Source organism: Sus scrofa, chromosome X (assembly GCF_000003025.6).
Source record: "Sus scrofa isolate TJ Tabasco breed Duroc chromosome X, Sscrofa11.1, whole genome shotgun sequence".
NCBI classification, from domain to species: domain Eukaryota; kingdom Metazoa; phylum Chordata; class Mammalia; order Artiodactyla; family Suidae; genus Sus; species Sus scrofa.
The window spans coordinates 107,370,164-107,390,040 of NC_010461.5; the positions used below are offsets into that span (position 1 = coordinate 107,370,164).

General features: G+C 43.1%; 1 protein-coding gene across 2 annotated transcripts in view; it reads left to right on the forward strand.

The window, feature by feature from the left end:
• Positions 1-19,877, forward strand: part of ARHGAP36 (Rho GTPase activating protein 36) — a 169,196-nt gene that overhangs the window by 1,612 nt on the left and 147,707 nt on the right. The window lies entirely within an intron of this gene.

Here is a 19,877-nt window from a genome sequence, read left to right on the forward strand (position 1 = left end):
TTGAGACCCCCAAGTTCTGATGTGGCAGGGTGAATGGTAGTACGATTCATTGAGACAGGGAACCCAGAAAGAGGAGCACATTTTGTGAGGGATAGGAGGAATTCAGTTTGGGACATTGAGGAGTCTGTGGAACATCTGGGTGGAGATACTAGATATGCTGTCGGGAAATGGAGGTCTGAAGCACGGGAGAGAGGTCTGGGGTTGGAACCAAACTATCATAAATGGTAGTTGAATAAAATATGAATTAAGTTTCATATAGAGAGCATTTAGAACAGTACATTTAAAAGGACAAAGATGGAGTATGGGACCCTAGAAGTAACCATAGTCAAGTAGAAGGCAGAGGAAGAGGTAGCTTCAAAGGACACTGAGAAGGGATAGACTGATAGATGAAGCAACAGAAAATAAAGTAGACTCGCTAAAATATTGCACAGAAACGTCGAATAAGAGGACAGACGAGTAACAATAAACTATCCATCTATCCATTCAACAAATATGTATTGAGTACCTACAACATTCCAGGCACAATTCTAGACATCAGGGGCAGAGGAGTCGGGGGCTGGGGGTGAGGGGGTGGACCAGGCCATATCCCTTCCCTTTGGAGCGTATCAATAAATTAGATTAATAATTAAAATATATAGCAGTGACAGTGTTTCTACAAAGCTTATTGGAATGTATGCATTTACATATGGACCCTTGGTCTATTGTTGGTAGAAAGTATGCTTGAGGGGAGTCCCTATTGTGGCTCCGTGGTAACAAACCTGACTGGTATCCATGAGGATGTGGGTTCGAGCCCTGGCCTTGCTCAGTGGGCTAAGGATCCGGTGTTGCCGTGTCCTTTGGTGTGGGTTGCAGACGTTGCTCAGATCCCATGTTGCTGTGGCTGTGGTGTAGGCCGTCAGCTGCATTGGAAATATATCCAAGGAAAAAATGCTTGAGTATAAGAAGATGATTTTGTGAAATAATGGCCCAGGGTAAATCAGTGTGGCTGGATTTAGAGATCAGTTAGTATGCCAAGGTTAAGGCTTAAGAGCCTGTATACAGCTGAAGCATGGCGAGGGTTCAGGTTTATAGTAAGGAATGTGTTTGGCTTCAGTCGTCAGCTTGGGTTAAGGTTTAGTTGATCTGTTGCTATCTTTACAAGTCAGTGTGGGTCTATAGTTAGAAGATCATGGAACCAAGTTTAGGACTCAGCCTGTTATAAGTGTTAGGCCTCAATGTTAAAGCCATGGTTCAGGAGTTCCCATTGTGGCGCAGCGGAAACGAATCCGACTAGGAACCATGAGGTTGCGGTCCGATTCCTGGCCTTGCTCAGTGGGTTAAGGATCCAGTGTTGCTATGAGCTGTGGTGTAGGTCGCAGATGCAGCTTGGATCATGCATCGCTGTAGCTGCAGCTCCGATTCTACCCCTAGCCTGGAAACCTCCATATGCAGCCCTAAAAATACAAAAAGACCAAAAAAAAAAAAAAAAAAAAAAAAAAACCAGCCATGGTTCAGTCCGTAACAAGGATCAGAGCACATTTCTGACGAGCCTGAAACCTCACTCTGAGGCTGCCTTTAGTCCAGTGTGGGCTGGGTTATACTCATTGTGAAGTCAAGGTATAAGATTTGGATTCAAATTTTGGCTAGTATTAGGATTTAGTTTTATATAGGAGAAGGCTTATTCTATCAGCATTCTATCGGTGATCAGTGTTAGTGCTCAGTCTATGGACCAGCCTTGGACCACATCCAGGGTTAGGGCTTAGCTCAAGGTTTGACTTTAGTGTTTAGTCAGTATTGGAATCACTTTTATTTCTCCATTTGGGAGTCAGTAAAGGCCACCAGTGTCATGGCTCTGTTAGAGGTTAGAGTTCATGCTGATTGCTTTGCCTGGGGAAGGGCTAAATAAGAATTTGACCAGAATTTATGTTCAATCTTTCATCAGGAGAAGTTTTATTTAGTGTATATGGTTAGAGTTTGTTCTTAGTTCAGCGTTAGGCCTCAGTCTTTGGCCAATGTTAATGCACAGTCAGTGTCTCAGTTTAATATTCAGTCTGTTGCCATATTAGGATATTACCTATGATGTGCCCTAGTTTTGTCTCAGACCAAAATTAGCATTTCATTCATGGACAACATAAGAGGATAGTTTGTGGCCAGGAGTTCAGCTATAAGCATGAGCAGGATTTGGGATGCATATTTGGCCAGTATAAGTCCAACATGTGGTTTCTGACTTTAGCCAGTGTCAGGGTTCTCTCTTTGCCCATATCTGGAATAGTCTGTGGAGCTAAGTCACAGTAGCTAATGTTGTACCACATTCTGCTGCCGGGGCGTGGTTCAGTCAGTGACCTGTGTTGGCATTTCAACTTGGCCTGTGTCAGAGTTGATTCTGCTGGTAGTAGTCCCATTTGACTTTATGTAGCGGTTCTATTCACTGAGTGCTGGTGTTGGTGCTATCTGATTAAGCTTTTAATTTTCTGTTACCATTCTGAAATGGAATGTTATGTAATTCCGGTGTTGTTCCATACACCATGCACTTATTTTTGCTTCTTTAGACACTTGAAGGAAGCTTGTAACTCTTAGTAGCTGGATATAGTGTTGGGACAGTAATTGGTCAGACATTTTTAGATAAGTTCTTTAATAATGCTGTTAATTTTGGAGAGCTCCTGCTGTGGCAAATGATGTTGATTGGTTAACCCCAAACCTTCAAAACACTCCCTTTCCTTGTTTTCCTCAAGATATATACCGTAAAAGCTACCACTGCTTTTCTCAGGTGCTTTTTCATAAATGAGGTACAAAAAGAAATAATGCTTTGACTTACAGAAATAATTATTTTCCTGATGAAAGGGGCAAAAAAATCATGGGAAATGTCCCTTCTGCTTTTTTTTTTTTTTTTTTTTTTGTCTTTTGTCTTTTTGTTGTTGTTGTTGTTGTTGCTATTTCTTGGGCCGATCCCGTGGCATATGGAGGTTCCCAGGCTAGGGGTTGAATCGGAGCTGTAGCCACCGGCCTACGCCAGAGCCACAGCAACGCAGGATCCGAGCCGCGTCTGCAACCTACACCACAGCTCACGGCAACGCCGGATCGTTAACCCACTGAGCAAGGGCAGGGACCGAACCCGCAACCTCATGGTTCCTAGTTGGATTCGTTAACCACTGCGCCACGACGGGAACTCCGGCCCTTCTGCTTTTTTAAAAAAATTGTAATATATATAATTTGATATATGGGAAGTTCTATGTACTTAATACGTATGTATTATACGCTATGTATGTATTTTGAAGAGTGTTCCCATATGTATATACCTGTGACACCATCCCCATAATTAAGGCACTGAATGTATACATCACCTCAGCTCCAAAAATTATTTTCTTTTTTTTGGTGCTGTTTCTTGGGCCGCTCCCTCGGCATATGGAGATTCCCAGGCTAGGGGTCGAATCGGAGCCGTAGCCACTGGTCTACGCCAGAGCCACAGCAGTGTGGGATCTGAGCCGCGTCTGCGACCTACACCACAGCTCATGGCAACGCCGGATCATTAACCCACTGAGCAAGGGCAGGGACTGAACCCGCAACCTCATGGTTCCTAGTCGGATTCGTTAACCACTGCGCCACGACGGGAACTCCCAAAAATTATTTTCTTTTCGGTCTTTTCTTCCTTCCTTTCTTTTTTTTTTTTGGTGTTATAAGAACATGGAACATGAGATCTATACTTTTAGCATATTTTAAAATGCACAAGGCTGCATTTTTAAGAACAGGCACTGTGTTGTAAGTCTGGAACTTATCGTGTAAAACTTTATACTCATTGGGCAACAACTCCCCATTTCTTCCTCTCTCCAGCTTCTGGCAACCACCACTCTTTTCTCTGCTTTTATGAGTTTGACTATTTTCGTTACCTCATATAAATGGCATCTGCAATATTGGTCCACCTGTGTTTGGCTTTTTCACTTAGCATAATGTCTTCTCTTGTTTATCTGTGTTGTCAAAAATGGTAAGATTTTCTTCTTTTTGAAGGCTGAATAATATTATATATATATATGAATATACCGCATCTTATATATGTTTATATACGTATATATCAGTGGTATGTCTATTTTTAAATGTTGGAGGAGCCTCCATTTTTTTTCCACAAAAGCTGCACCGTACTGTTTCCACCAACAGTGTGTAAGCATTCCAATTTCTCCAGATCCTGGCTGACACTTTTTTTAACTGATATTTTCCCCCCAGTTTCATTGTGATATAGTTGCCATACAGCACTGTATGGTTTTAAGGTGTGCAGCATAATGATTTGACTTATGTGCATCATGAAATGATTACCACAAGTTTAGTGAACATCCATCATCCCATATAGACACAAAACTGAAGAAACAGAAAAAATTTTTTCCTTGTGATGAGAGTTCTTAGGATGTACTCTCTCTTTCTCCTCTCTTTTTTGCTTAAAGCAAATAAGCTCATTGCTTGCTTGCTTTCTTGAACTGTAGTTGATTTGTACTATTGTGTTAGTTTCAGGTATACAGCAAAGTGATTCAATTATTTTTTTCAGATTTTACTCCATTATAGGTTATTACAAGATATTGAATGTAATTCCCCGCACTGTACAGTAAGTCCTTATTGCCTATCAATTTTATACATAATAGCTTGTATCTGTTAATCCCATGCCCTTAATTTGTTCCTCCCTCCCTTTCCCCTTGACCTAGTTTGTATGTAGAATCTAAAATGATACAAATGAATCTATCTACAAAACAGAAACAGACTCACAGACATAGAAAACAAACTTCAGGTTACCAAAGGGGAGAAGATTTACTTTCCTGACAATTTTCATATATAACACACAGCAGTGTTAATTGTATTAATCAATGGTGTACATTCCATCCCTAGTACTTCTTATAACTGAAAGCTTGCACCTTTTGACCACCTCCATCTGGTTCCCCCCACCACCGCCCCCCCCTTCCGGTAACCACAAATCTGATCTCTTTTTCTATGAGTTTGTTCTCGAAGCGTAATTGACCTACAACACTATTTTAGTTCCTGATTCGCACATAGTACAAATTCTTATTTCTGTACATTATAAAATGGTCATCATGGTAAGTCTACTTACCATCTGTCACTATAGAAAGATATTACGTAGTTATGGACTGTAGTCACCACATTGTACATTTCTTACCTATGACTCATTTATTTTGTAACTGGATTAAGAGGTTTGTACCTCTTCATCTCCCTCACCCGCTTACCTATTTCTCTCCTCCTCCCCTCTCTTTCCCCTCTGACAACCACCTGGTTGTTGTGGTATATCTATATCTGTAACTCTGTTTCTGTTTAGTTACGTTAATTAATTTGTTTTGTTTGTTTTAGATTCCACATATATGTGAAATCATAGAGTATTCGTCTTTCTCTGTCTGACCCTCTAGGTCCAGCCATGTTGTGACAAATGGCAAGATTTCATTCTTTTTTATGGATGAGTAATATTTCATTGTAGAAATATATACCACGTCTTCTTGATCCATTCACCTATTGATGGACACTTAAGTTGTTTCCATATCTTGGCTATTGTAAGTAATGCTGCAGTGAACACAGGTGTGCATGTATCTTTTTGAATTAGTGTTTTCATTTTCTTTTTTTCAATGACTGCACCCACAGCATCTGGAAGTTCCTGGGCCAGGGGTCAAATCAGAGCTGCCGCTGGGGCCTATGCCACAGCCATGGCAACACTGGACCCGAGCCACATCTGGGACCTACACCGCAGCTTGCAGACATGCAAGATCCTTAACCCAGTGAATGAGGCCAGGGATTGAACCTGTGTTCTCACAGAGACAATGTCAAGTTCTTAACACACTGAGCCACAACAGGAACTCCTTCATTTTCTTCAGATAAATATCCAGGAGTGGAACGGACAGATAGTATTGGTAGTTCTATATGGTAGTATGGTAGTTTAATTTTTTTGTGGAATCTCCATACTTTTTTCCATAGTGGCTGTACCAATTTACATTCTCACCAGTGGTACACAAGGGTTCCCTTTACTCCCCATCCTTGCCAGCACTTGTTATTTGTTCTTTTTGATAATAGCCATTCTGACAAGCATGAGATGATATCATTGTGGTTTTGATTTGCATTTTGCTCTGATATTTAGTGATGTCGAGCATCTTTTCATGTGTCTGTTGGCCCCCTGTATGTCTTCTTGGGAAAAGTGTTTATTCATGTCATGTGCCCATTTTTTAATCAAGTTATTTTTTATGTTGATTGTATGATTTCTTTGTGTGTGTGTGTGTGTGTCTTTTCTAGGGCCGCACCCGTGGCATATGGAGGTTCCCAGGCTAGGGGTCTCATCAGAGCTGTAGCCGCCAGCCTATGTCAGAGCCACAGCAATGTGGGATCCAAGCTGCGTCTGCGACCTACACCACAGCTCATGGCATCACCGGATCCTTAACCCACTGAGCGAGGCCAGGGTTCAAACCCTCAACCTCATGGTTCCTAGGTGGATTCGTTAACCACTGAGCCATGACGGTTATATTTTGGATATTACCCCATTTTTAGATATATTTTTGCAAATATTTTCTTCCATTCAATAGGCAGCCTTTTTATTTTGCTTTTAGTTTCCTTCCCTTTGCAAAGTTTTTTATTTAGATGTAGTCCCATTTATTGTCTCTTGCCTGTTGTCATCCTAACAGGTGTGAGGTGATAGCTCATTGTTGTTTGGATTTGCATTCCCTGATGATTAATAACCTTGAGCATCTTTTCATTTACCTGTCGACCATTTGTATGTCTTCTTTAGAGAACTATCTATTCAGTTGCATATGAATGTTATGATTTTTTTTCTTTTTCTGTTTAAAATGCCATCGGGATTTTAATAAGGAATTGCATTGGATCCGTAGGTTCCTTCAGGTAGTATGGATATTTTGACGATATTAAGTCTGCAATCCACAAACCAAGGATGTCTTTCCATTTATTTGCATCTGTTTTAATTTCTTTCATCAGTCTTTTATAGTTTCCAGTGTACAAGTCTTTCACCTGCTTGGTTAAGTTTATTCCTATATATTTTATTATTTCGATGCTATTGTAAATGGGATAGTTTCTTAATTTCATTCTCAGAAGGTTTGTTGTTAATACATAGAAATGAAACTGATTTTTGTATCTGATTAAGCCTTTACCAGAGTTTAGGGGTTACTAATGGCCAGTTCAAACTTTGTATGAGAAAACTTTTAGGGCTAAGATGAGAGTATAAACATGTTTCTCAGGTTGGCTGCTGATGTTACATGTTGGTCTACAAAAAGTTAGTGTGAGAATGGATGACACATAGGACCCAGCTTGTGTTTAGATTTAGAGACTCAGGCTGCAATCAGAGTTTTGGGCTCAGGCTGTTGCCAGGGTTTGAGGTCAGAGTGTTCATGTCCTCTTGTCGATCTGGGGCTTAGACTCTGGCCAGCGTAGCAGGCATTCTGGTATCACTAGTAGAGTTCAGTCTGTGCTCATTTTTAGCGCCCCACCCTGCCCAGTGTCATGCGTACATCTCTCCCCAATTTAGGGCTAGGATGGTGGCCAGACTTATTACTCAATCTCAAGCTAGTGCTAGGACTCAGTTTGTGGCCACTAATATAGTGAACTTTGTTTACAGGGTTAAGAATCAATCTGTGACAAAGGTTAGTACTCAGTCTTAGCCTGTTGTTAGTTCTAATAATATGAAGAGGGTTTTGATTTAACCTTGCAGTGTTAGGAATCATTTTTTTGGCCCAGCTTAGGGTTCAGTCCTTGGGTGTCTGATTATGGGCAGGATTTACAGTCTTCATCCCAGGGTGGTACTCAGAATGTGCCCAGGAATGGGGCTCCCATGGTACACCACCCTTTGCCATCATGAGTTGCATCTGTGTTCAGAGTTAAAATTAACCTCTTGTTCGGTTTCAGGCGAAGACTACAAAAAGTATTTGTTTGGTTTTGTCCTTAATTTGTGATCAAGGTTTAGATTCAGTCTTTGCCCAGGTTTGGTAAACAGTTCCGTTTCTGGGATTGGCATTATGTCTGTGGCTAGGATTAAGGTTAAAAATGTAGATGGAGTTGGGATTCAGTCTGGGGCTAGCTACCATTTAGCCAGAAATAGGGTTCAGTCTACTTGAAAGATTCGGGATCAGTCATTAGCCATTCGGGGGGCATAAGTTTTATTTTCAGGTTGAAAAGTCAGGCTGGAGGTTATTCCCATGGGCTCTGTCCATGATAAGAGTTAGCACTTTACTCTGTGACCAGAAACTGAGTTTGTTAACGGTTAGAGGCTATAGAATTTAAGGGTCAAATTAGTGGCCAGTGATGGGGTCCAGGCTGAGTGGGTTATTCCATGGTCAGATGTATGAATTCAGTATCTGGCCAGGTTTCAAACTTGAGCTTTGAACAGAGTTAAGTCTCAGGCTGTGGCTATGTTCAGGGTTCTATCTGTGAACAGGATTAGGGCCTATGATGTGATCGAAATATATCCTCAAGTTTTGAAGAAGCTTTGGTTTCACTTCTTGGCCAGGATTAAGGCACAGTCTTTGGCCAGGTTTAGAGTTCAGTCTCTGTACATGTTTTTGTTTCTGTATGAGGCCAAGTTTAGTAGTCATTCTGTTGCCAATGTTTGGGGTCATTTTCTGGTTAGTGCTAAGTCGGTGGAAATTGTAGCTGGGTTGGTTTCCAAGATCAGATCTCAGGCTGTGACCGAGTTAGAGCCTCAGTTTGTGGTCAGGGTTAGAGCTCAGTCATTATGTATGCTGAGCACGCATTTTGTGGTCAGTGGAGGATATTAAGTATATCTTAAGAGTTAGGTCGCAGTCTGTAGCTCAAGCATAAGACTCAGCCTGGGACAGGTTTAGAGGCTACATCTGATCATAGGTTGGAGCTCTGTATCATGAATTAAGGATTTGTCAGTGGCCATAGGGTTAAATAGGAGATCAAGGTTAGAGACTCAGTCTGGGACTAGTCATAACTACTTACTCTTGAATCAGATGTAGGCAGTGAGTATGTGAGTAGATCTAGGGACTAAATTTAATCGGAGTTAAGTCCTTGGAGTATGGCCAAAAAGAGGCTCAGTTTATGGATAAAACTGAGTTCTCCATCTGGGACCAGGGTTAAGGGCTCAGTCTAAAATTAGGGTTAAGTCTCCATGTCCAGAGTTAGGTACTCAGGCCACGTCTTGGGTTAGCTATTGGGTTGGGGCCCAGGATTATACAAAGGAACTGTATTCAGTGATGGCAGTTTGGTCTCTGACCACACTTAAGAGACCTACTCCTCAGCCTATGATCAGTGATAGGGATTATTAATTATCTCTGAATAAAGTTGTCATAATAAGGTCTTTTTAAAAAAGAGGATTCCTACAAACGAAATAGCAGGAGTGATGAAGGGAAGGAACCATGGAAAAGAGGCTGATTACTGAATCAGGACCAGCAAGGTCCTTGCTGCCTTAGAATGTTATGCTTTGTAGGGGCACAGCAAGTGCATGAGACTGAGGGGAAAGGAAAGAATTGATCAACAGGGAGCTGGTTCCCCAGGGAAGTGGATACGTGCTTCTCAGGGAGAGAACCTTTTCCACGTTGTCTGGGTAGAAGTAGTGCAAGTTGGACGAATTGGCAAAGGATGGAAACTCCCATTTGCTCAGTTTTTCCATCACTTGCTTTGTGCCAGTAATGGGCTTTCCTGAACACCCTTTCTAAAGTGTTCCCCCACCGCTCCCCACACTATCCTGATCTCCATCATTATACCTGCACAGGCTCAATAAATATTTGTGGAATGCATGCCGACATGTTTCTTTTCACTTACCTTTTCCCACTGACCCTTCATGACCATCCTTTATGATGAACGTAACATATTAAGCTAATTAAGAGCCTAAAAGCGTCCCATAGCTGGTCAGCGCAGAGCCAGGTTTCAAATCCAGTTTTGTCTTACTCCATGCAATGCTCTTTGCATGTCGCCCCTTGGCCTGTATTAAGTTTGTAAGATTTACAGCTCACCTTCACCCTTAACGTTATAAACGTGATTTCATTGAATTCTCGCAGCAGCTCTGTAAAGGGGTTTGTATTATCATGGTCCCGTTTATACAGTTGAGGAAACGTGTTCAGAGAGGTTGCGTGATTTTTCTCAAACAGTTAATAACTAGCAGAGCTGAGATTAAAACCTAGATGTGTCCAACCCTCAGCTGAAGTTCTTTCTGGTTTATTGTGCAGCCTGAGGGTACCTCAGCCTCCAGGAATGACTTCCGCTGGACATTGTGGACTTTGCTGCAGGCTGATAAAGGGCAGGATTTAGCAATAGAAATATGTTAGGCTTCCCCTGTACCATTCACTACATTGATTTGAACCTATGAGGGACTCAAGGGTAGATACAGCTATAGGGCACCCCCTCCATGAGAATCACTGAGTGTAAAAGGAGAATTAGGAGTTCCTGTCGTGGCTCAGTGGTTAACGAATCTGACTAGGAACCATGAGATTGCGGGTTCGATCCCTGGCCTTGCTCAGTGGGTTAAGGATCCCGAGTTGCTTGTGGCTGTGGTGGAGGCCGGTGGCTACAGCTCCGATTCGACCCCTAGCCTGGGAACCTCCATATGCCATGGATGTGGCCCTAGAAAAAGACAAAAAAATAAAAGGAGAATTACCAATGGTGTGTTATGCATATGACGAGTGTAGGAGTGGAGAAAATGTGGATGGTCACTGAATCAGTCCCCCAGTTTTTGTCTATGCCCAATGACCAGCCCTGCCAGCTGTATTTCTATGAAACTCACAGTCAACTTGGCGTCATTTCTGCAGTCTGCTCATAACTTGGTTTATCTACATTGTATCCAGCATCCACATCTTCCCCTAGGAAGTGTGCATGCTGAGGTCAACAGCGATTGCCTATATTTCTGCCTTCAGTATGGCTGAGCAAACCCTTGCTGGCCTATGGGACACCATCAAGTGGACCACTACACTCACAGTGGGAGTCCTAGAAGAGAAAAGAGAGAAAAATGGGTAGAAAGCGTATTAGAGGTCGCAATGGCCCCAGACTTCCCTCATTTGATGAAGTCCATGAATCTACACATCTCTAAACGCCAACGGAATAACATGGTAAAAGCCACTTTTATGTTTAAAAAAAAACTTCAAGCTTTATTGAAAGATAATTGACAGATAAAACCATTAAGATATTTAAGTTGTACGACATGGTGGTCTGATATATGAATTAATACATCAAGCACCTCACATATTTCCCTTCCCATCCTCCCTCCCTCCCTCCCTTCCTTCTCCCATCCTTCTTCTTGTCATGTTCTTTGCATGTATAGGAGGCATAACTTTGCTTCAAGAGACCCACAACCCTGCATTCAAAGCACTATGCACTTTGGGGGCTTCAGGCTGGCGGACAAGTGCTATCTCTGGCTGAAAAAAGTGAAGGAGCCCGTAACCCACAACCAAGGAGGCTTCCGCATGGCCTCATTAAAGGGTCTCACTACTTTTCTTTGTTCTCCTCCTTGACCGACCTGACCATGGACCACAATCCATTATCTGTAATGCCAAAATTCAGCAATCTCTGAAAACCAGAAGTTTTCATAAGTTTGCCACCAAAACTCATTAGGCAGCAAAACTAGACCTGAGGCTATGTATAGTCTTTATTTAACCTATTAATGTGACTTTCCATTTCACTGTGAAAGACTTATATGTTTCTGACACCCACCAGGGGTGTTATATAGCATATATTCACCATATTGCCCCAAATTATGGATTTTAGAAAATGTCGAACCCTAAGGGTTTTGTACTAGCAATTTTGTACTAGGAATCTTCCTTGGTATCTCATTTCAATGGCACTTTTGTCACTTTATCCCACTCCTGGAAACATCTGCCAAGGCCAGGGAATGAAGACATTGAATTTTTTCCTTTACTTTTACCTTATATGTATCATTTTAATTAAAAGTAGGTTTCCTGTAGAGGATGTAATTGTGTGTTGCTTTTTAGTCCATGTGAAAAAAATCTTTGTCTTTTAAGTGGTATATTTAGACAGCTTTCACTTACTGTATCTGTTGATATGGTTTGTTTGAAATATACCATCTTATTAGCTGTTTTCTAGTTATTCCATTTCTTCTTTGACTTTGAAATTTTTATACTTTAAAAAAGTTGAGTATTTTTATTCCATTTTACCTCTACTATTGGCTTTTAGTTTGTACCTCTTTTTTAAAATTTGGTAGTTGCTCGGAGTTTACAATATGCTTCTTTAATTAATTGGAATCTACGGTAGAAATAAAATGAAAAATTTCCCAGAAATAAATTCAAAGAAAATGTGAAATACCTTTACAAAGTATTTGCCTAGACTAGAAAAACCGAGTGTAATAACTGCGAACAGTGTCCATACCTAATATATATGTGCCACTCCTGTAATTTATAAGTGCATAAAGTTGACAACGATATAGACCTAGACCAAATGAGGATCTCTGTTCTTTTCCTGACTACTCTACATGCCACCCTCACTTATATATATGAGGCTTGACTTGAAAGTGAGAAATTCAGCTGTCAGGACACTGAATTTTGCAGTAAAGCTGCATATCATAAAATGTATAATGGTAAGTGAAATCACTATGACAGGAGGAAGAGCTAAGCAAAATAATATCTTTATTTTTTCTTCCGCCCCAGTTTCATATCCAAAAACATTCTTCCACACCATATTGACAAACTCTCCAGGGTCCTCCACCTAAAGACCCTCTTGGAGAAGTTCCTACTATAGCACCGTGGGTTAAGAATCCAACTGCAGTGGCTTGGGTTGCTGTGGAGGTGCGAGTTTGATCCCCAGCCCGGCACAGTGAGTAAAGGATCCGGCGTTGCTGCAACTGTGGCAAAGGTCACGGCTATGGCTTGGATTCAGTCCCTGGCCTGGGAGCTTCCGTATGTCACAGGTGCAGCCAAAAAAAAAAAAAAGGACCCCACTTGTAATCCACCTGGAAGGAGTCTGGATGCTAAGCTCAAAACCTGATAACTGCCACTATACTGATATTGAGTACAGCTTGTCAAGTTCTTGTTCTAAGACTTAGAATCCAGGCTCTTCAGATGCACTGGCTCATTTAACCTTCATAACAATCTTACACAATGCATACTATTGTTGTTATCATCCCAATTTTATTTTAAAATTTTTATTTTACTTTATTTTATTTTGCTTTTTAGGGCCTCTCCTGCAGCAAATGGAAGTTCCCAGGCTCGGAACAAATCAGAGCTGCAGCTGCTGGCCTGTGCCACAGCCACAGCAATGTAGGATCCGATCTGCATCTGTGACCTACACTGCAGCTCACTGCAACACCAGATCATTAACCCACTGAACGAGACCAGGGATTGAACCTGCGTCCTCATGGATACTAGTCAGGTTCGTTACTGCTGAGCCATGACGGGAACGCCTCATCCCAATTTTATAGAGGAAGAAACTGAAGCAAGAGATATTAACTTATGCAAGTCTGTACAGCTAAGAATTAGCCAAGCATTGATTTAGATAATGTCTTTTTTGCACCTTTACTTTCTTATGGCATAACCTAATGAACATACTCGTAGATATTATACGGGGTTGAGGGGGGTACGGATGGGCTGTGGGTCTGGGCAACCAGCCACCCACCCACCCTCCACTGCCAGGATCTACCAAGGCCAAGATTTTTTTTTTTTTTTTTGGTCTTTTGTCTTTTTAGGGCTGTACCTGCGGCATATGGAGGTTCCCAGGCTAGGGGTCTAATTGGAGCTACAGACGCTGGCCTACACCACAGCCACAGCATCAGATCTGAGCCACGTCTGTGACCTACACCACAGCTCACAGCAACGCCGGATCCTTAACCCACTGAGCGAGGCCAGGGATCGAACCCGCAACCTCATGGTTCCTAGTCGGATTTGTTTCTGCTGCACCAAGACAGGAACTCCTTTTTTTATTTTGTCTAGGCCAAGATATTTTTATACCCATGTTTCCTATGGAGGCAGGAATGTGGAATTCATTATGAAGATTTGTTAATGTGAAGATTTGGCTAGAAAAGCAGACACTATGGAAACTTTCCCTCACTAATCCCTAAGAAACCCTCTGATGTCAAATGTTATGTGTTGATGCAGGTTCTTAGTTACATTCATGCATAGGTGTGCATTTACATGCATGATCCTGCGCCAGCATGTATGTGTTCAGTGCGGTACGTTGGTTCTCAAACTTTAGTCTAATGGCAAACACCTGGATAAAATCTCAGATCGTTCTGGAGCCTCTCAGAGATTTTGACTCAGCTCAGCGCGGGTGGATGGAGTACAGCAGTTTGTTTTATGCGCCTGCAGTGATTCTAATGCAGGCTGTTTGTGCAGACCGCATTTTGAACAACAGGAAGATAATGGTTTAGAGTGAGCTCTGGCCAGTAGTGGTTGGTGTGGGCAAGTCAGCCTGCCTCACTCAACCTCAGTTTTCTCATCTGTGAAAAGTGAATAACAGTACCTGCTTCATGAGGTTGCTGTGAGGACGGACGACCATATATTTATTTAAAGCGTGTCTCATTCCATGTGCCTGACCCATCGTAAGTGCCCAATAAACAGTAGCTCTTCTTATTTCTGTAATGCTGTTTATCTTAACCACTACACTGGGAGGAATCTCAGACATGGTCTCTGCCCAGTATAACAGAGTTAAGAAGACTAAAGCACACGAAGAAACTGGAGAACATTTAAACATGTTAGATTGTGGGCTGCTGACTTCAAGGGTGAGGCGTAAATAGGAATCTTGAGACTGAAGTGACTGAGAGCCAGGAAAGGTTTAGCACTTTTTCTGGAGGGCTTCAGTTTGACCCAGGAATGCTAATAATAAAATAAGTGTAGTACCACAATTGCAGGCGTACCTAGTTTCATGGTGCTTTGCTTTATTGTGCGTCGCAGGTATTGCATTTTTTTACGGATTAAAGGTTTGCAATAACCTTGCATTGAGCACGTCTGTCAGTACCAGTTTTCCAACAGCATTTACTCCTTTTGTACCTCTGTGGCACATTTTGGTTCTTGCAATATTTCACACGTTTTCATTATTATTATATTGGTGTATGGTGATCTGTCATCTTTTGCTAGCCGTAAAATATATATTTTTTTTTTGTCTTTTGTCTTTTTGTTGTTGTTGTTGTTGCTATTTCTTGGGCCGCTCCCGCGGCATATGGAGGTTCCCAGGCTAGGGGTTGAATCGGAGCTGTAGCCACCGGCCTACGCCAGAGCCACAGCAACACGGGATCCGAGCCGCGTCTGCAACCTACACCACAGCTCACGGCAACGCCGGATCGTTAACCCACTGAGCAAGGGCAGGGACCGAACCCACAACCTCATGGTTCCTGGTCGGATTTGTTAACCACTGCGCCACGACGGGAACTCCCGTAAAATATTTTTAAATTAAGGTGTGTAGATTTTTTTAGACATAATACTATTGCATATTCCACACTTAATAGACCACAGTCGAGTGTAAACCTAACTTGTAAATGTACCGGGAAACCAAAAAGGTTCACGTGACTTCCTTTATTGCTATTCGCTTTATCGCGGGTGGCCTGGAACTGAACCTGCAGTGTCTCTGAGGTCTGCCTGTGTGTAAATTATGATCGCCCTTTCCACCCGTCAGGTGTTCATAGGAGGCAGAAGTCAACTTGGACTAGAGAAATCAGCCTCATGGAGCAGTTGGAAAGCCACGTCCTCAGTGGGTGGGGAGCGTGTGAATGGGTGGAGGAGAGAGGAAGAGGATGTTCAAAGCAAAGGAAATAGCCTGTGTGCGGGCAGAGAGATGGGAATGCAGAGTCCCCGCAGCGGGCCCCGGTCACCTTGCATTCCCGGCCTTGCGCCCCAGAGGACACTCATCACACATCTCACCCTGTGAGGGCCACCATGGCGGTGCTCGGCGCCCCTCAGCCCAGAATGGTGCAGGGCAGTGGCCCTCCGTGCATCTCGTAAATAGTGAAGAGGCGGGGAGGGGCCCACTCCTGGGAGACACTGTGACCAGGCGTCTTGGTTGTAGCTTCTAACCTCGCTCACTGAGAAGGATTTAAAGAACCGGGAACACTGAAAGGGCACAAGGTGTTGTAGACAATGTGAGTGGAGGTCAGCGCAGGTTTGGGGGACAATAGATCCTGTGTCTCAGGACGACTGGGTATGGGGAGTCGCTCTCGTCTCCCTCTTCCAAGGTAGGACAGCGAGACGCCGAGTCCACGACTCTGGACACCTTGCCTTCTGAAGTCCTGGCCACTTTGCTGGAGCCCTGTGGCAGGAGAAGGTTTCCATTCATTTAGAGGGCACACGTTTGTTATTTTTTTTTTATGCCTAGCTCAGGTGTGTTAAGTGCCTCAGTTTGGGTGACACTTCATAGATTTTAAGGAACATCTCTGCCCTTTCTCTCACTTTGTCCTGCCCATGTCTGTGAAGAAGACGAGCCAGGGATAGTTCACCCCATATTACAGAGGTGAAAACAAAGTCTGGGAAGCCTGGTGACTCCAGCTACATCATGCAGTTAGTAAGCACTGTCTTCTCACACCCCAGGTCTTCTGACTTTAAGACAAATTCTATTTCTACACTGTCATGAGCCTTTCTCCATATAAGGTGCTATGTAGAGAGAAATACTAATCAAGTAGAAATCGCGGCCCCTGCCCTCAAGGAAGAGATAACCATGCTAGCATTGTGGCCTTAAGCAAGTCTACTCTCATCTCTGGGTCGAAGCTTTTTCTGAGAAATAATGATTTGCACTGTACAACCTCAGACATTTTTTTTTATAATTTTTTTTTATTTTCCCACTGTACAGCAAGGGGGTCAGGTTATCCTTACATGTATACATTACAATTACCTTTTTTCCCCCCACCCTTTGTTCTGTTGCAACATGAGTATCTAGACAAAGTTCTCAATGCTATTCAGCAGGATCTCCTTGTAAATCTATTCTAAGTTGTGTCTGATAAGCCCAAGCTCCCGACCCCTCCCACTCCCTCCCCCTCCCATCAGGCAGCCACAAGTCTCTTCTCCAAGTCCATGATTTTCTTTTCTGAGGAGATGTTCATTTGTGCTGGATATTAGATTCCAGTTATAAATGATATCATATGGTATTTGTCTTTGTCTTTCTGGCTCATTTCACTCAGGATGAGATTCTCTAGTTCCATCCATGTTGCTGCAAATGGCATTATGTCATTCTTTTTTATGGCTGAGTAGTATTCCATTGTGTATATATACCACATCTTCCGAATCCAATCATCTGTCGATGGACATTTGGGTTGTTTCCATGTCCTGGCTATTGTGAATAGTGCTGCAATGAACATGCGGGTGCACGTGTCTCTTTTAAGTAGAGTTTTGTCTGGATAGATGCCCAAGAGTGGAATTGCGGCAACCTCAGACATTTTACATCGCTCCTCCTCCTAGAAATAAACAACCATCAAATCACAGAAAATCGCCCATGATGACATGGTGTGGTTGGGTGAGGAAATAATTACTCCGACCAGCTGGGGAAGCTGCTGCAGAGCCCAGTGGCTACAGCTACTGCAAGGGAAGAAGGGAGAAATGGAATAGGGGAGAAAGGCCTAGCTCTCTTCTTGGTGCTGATAATTGCTCACCTTGACATCTGCCCCACAAATCGGCCCTATGCTGGCCCTTTTGCGACACCTCTCTACTCATTCAGCAGCAGCCCCCTTGCTGCTCATTGATTTTAGCTAAAAGTAGGGGTTAATCCACAAGGACATCTTAGACGAGGATGTCGCAGATCCTGTGGTGTGTCAGAAAGAATTCAAGGTGAGTGGGAATCTGGAGTCACTGAAGTGACTAAGAGCCGGAAAAGGGCTGTCCACCTACATCACCCTGTCTGGAGGGCTTCAGTGTGACCAAGGACTGGTAATAATAAGATAATTAGAGTACTACAATTACAGAAATTAAAGATAGCACTTTCTACATGCCAGGTGCTTTCACCAGTGTTTTATGAGGAATAACTCTCATTGGTTATAATACCCTTATGTGACAGCAGCAACTGTTATTTTTTCCATTTTACAGTTGTGGAAGCTGAGGCATATTATGCACTCTCTATCCTCCTCTCTTCCCTGGAGCTCTTAATTCTCTCCCTCCACCCTGCGCCTCACTAATGATCTGCCTTATCTTTGGATAACATTTTACTCCCCTCACGTTCTAGTGTACAGGATAACATGCCCAAAGTCTAGAATTTTGAGGATTCCAGAGTTAAGGTGCCTTGGAAATCTAGCCAACTATAGCTAACTACTCCTCCATTCTGCTTTCCCAGCCTCACAGAAATGTCCTCAATGGGGCGTCTTCCAGGAAGTACCAGCTGGTGACTATGGAAACAGGGAGAGGTTAGAAGTGCAGGAGGTTTGGCTCCCTCCCAGCCAGAGATTAAAAAGATTTAGATAACCTTTTGAAAGTGTGTCAAGGGGACACTTTGTCTTAAAAGAAAGGCCTCCTGGCCCAAATACTGGAAAGGAAGGGTGAAGGAAATTGGAAATACATGAATGAAAAGCACGGGAAGGGCTACGGCCTGACTTGAGGGCTAAGGCAGTCCATGCAGTGTGGTTCGGGGCAGGCTTTAAACAAACAAAATACAAAATCTCTCCTCCCACAAGGTCTTGGTTGGTTCTCTAGGAAGCCCCCTAAGAATTCAAAAGCCTCTAGAAGGTTTGCTTAGAGCTTATGAGCTTCTTGCATTCTCTGCTGCCACCTGGTGGACAGCATGAGGTAAGGACTAGGCTGTAGGAAATTGGGCTGTTGACTTTGGAGGGGAAGAGGGGGTTTTAGGCAGGACCAGCGGGTAACGCTACGGTGGGCAGGCACTGTGGAGATCCTGGGCACCCTAATAATAGTTGGGTGCCTTTTGAGGCTGGTGGGACATGGAAAGAGGTCAAGGAGCATAGAATGTTAGAAATAATATGTTGATACCCCTGGTCTACAGAGCCACCTGCACCAAAAGTTACTCCTGAGTGCTTACCACATGCTAGGACTGAGCTGAGCATTTAGGATGTATTTTACAAATTTAACCCCATGGAGTTCCCATTGTGGCTCAGAGGTTTAAGAACCCGACTAGTATCCATAAGGATGCGGGTTTGATCCATGGCCTCACTCAGTGGCTTCAGGATCCAGCGTTGTCGTGAGCTGTGGTGTAGGTCACAGATGTGGCTCGGATCTGGTGTCACTGTGGCTGTGGTGTAGGCCAGAGGCTACAGCTCCAAATTGACCCCTAGTCTGGGAACCTACATATGCCACGGGTGCAGCTAAAATGAAAAAAAAAAAAATCATCCTTACAGCCACCTTTTTCAGCATCTTCATGTTTCAGACAAGTAAAGTGAGACGCAGAAAGGTTATGGAACTCACAGAGCTTGTTAGTGACCGAGACAGTGTTTAAGTTGTTAACCATGATGTCATAATTTATAACAATTTCCAGTGGTAATTACAGTTGACTCTTGAACAATGTGGGAGTTAGGGTGCCGACTTTCCATGCAGTTGAAAATCCACTTAGAGCTTTACAGATATCTCTGTATCTGTGATTCCACATCCTTGGGTTCAACCATCCATTGATTGGGTGGTACTGTAGTACATATTTATTGAAAAAAAATCAGCATATATGTGCACACATGCAGTTCAAACCCATGTTGTTCAACGGTCAGTTGTATATGATGTGTAATTAGACCACGGAGGAGACTTAAGGACTTTGAGCTTGGGCCAGGTAGGCTCTGGTGCCAGCACTGGGGAAAGGAAGGACTAGTGTACATGCCACAACCTCTGCCAGCTTAAATATGGAGAAACCAAACAAGGCTGATCTGGAGTTAACCCCCCACTCCCTTGGCCAGTAAGCACTGTTTTAGGCTTTGTGGGATATAAGGGTATTTTTCCCCCAGGAGTCCTGATATGCTCATGTTACCTGTTTCTCCCCACATCCTGCTGCATACACCCCCCCACACACACACACACATACACGGTCTAGGTCTTCTAAAGCCCTTGGGT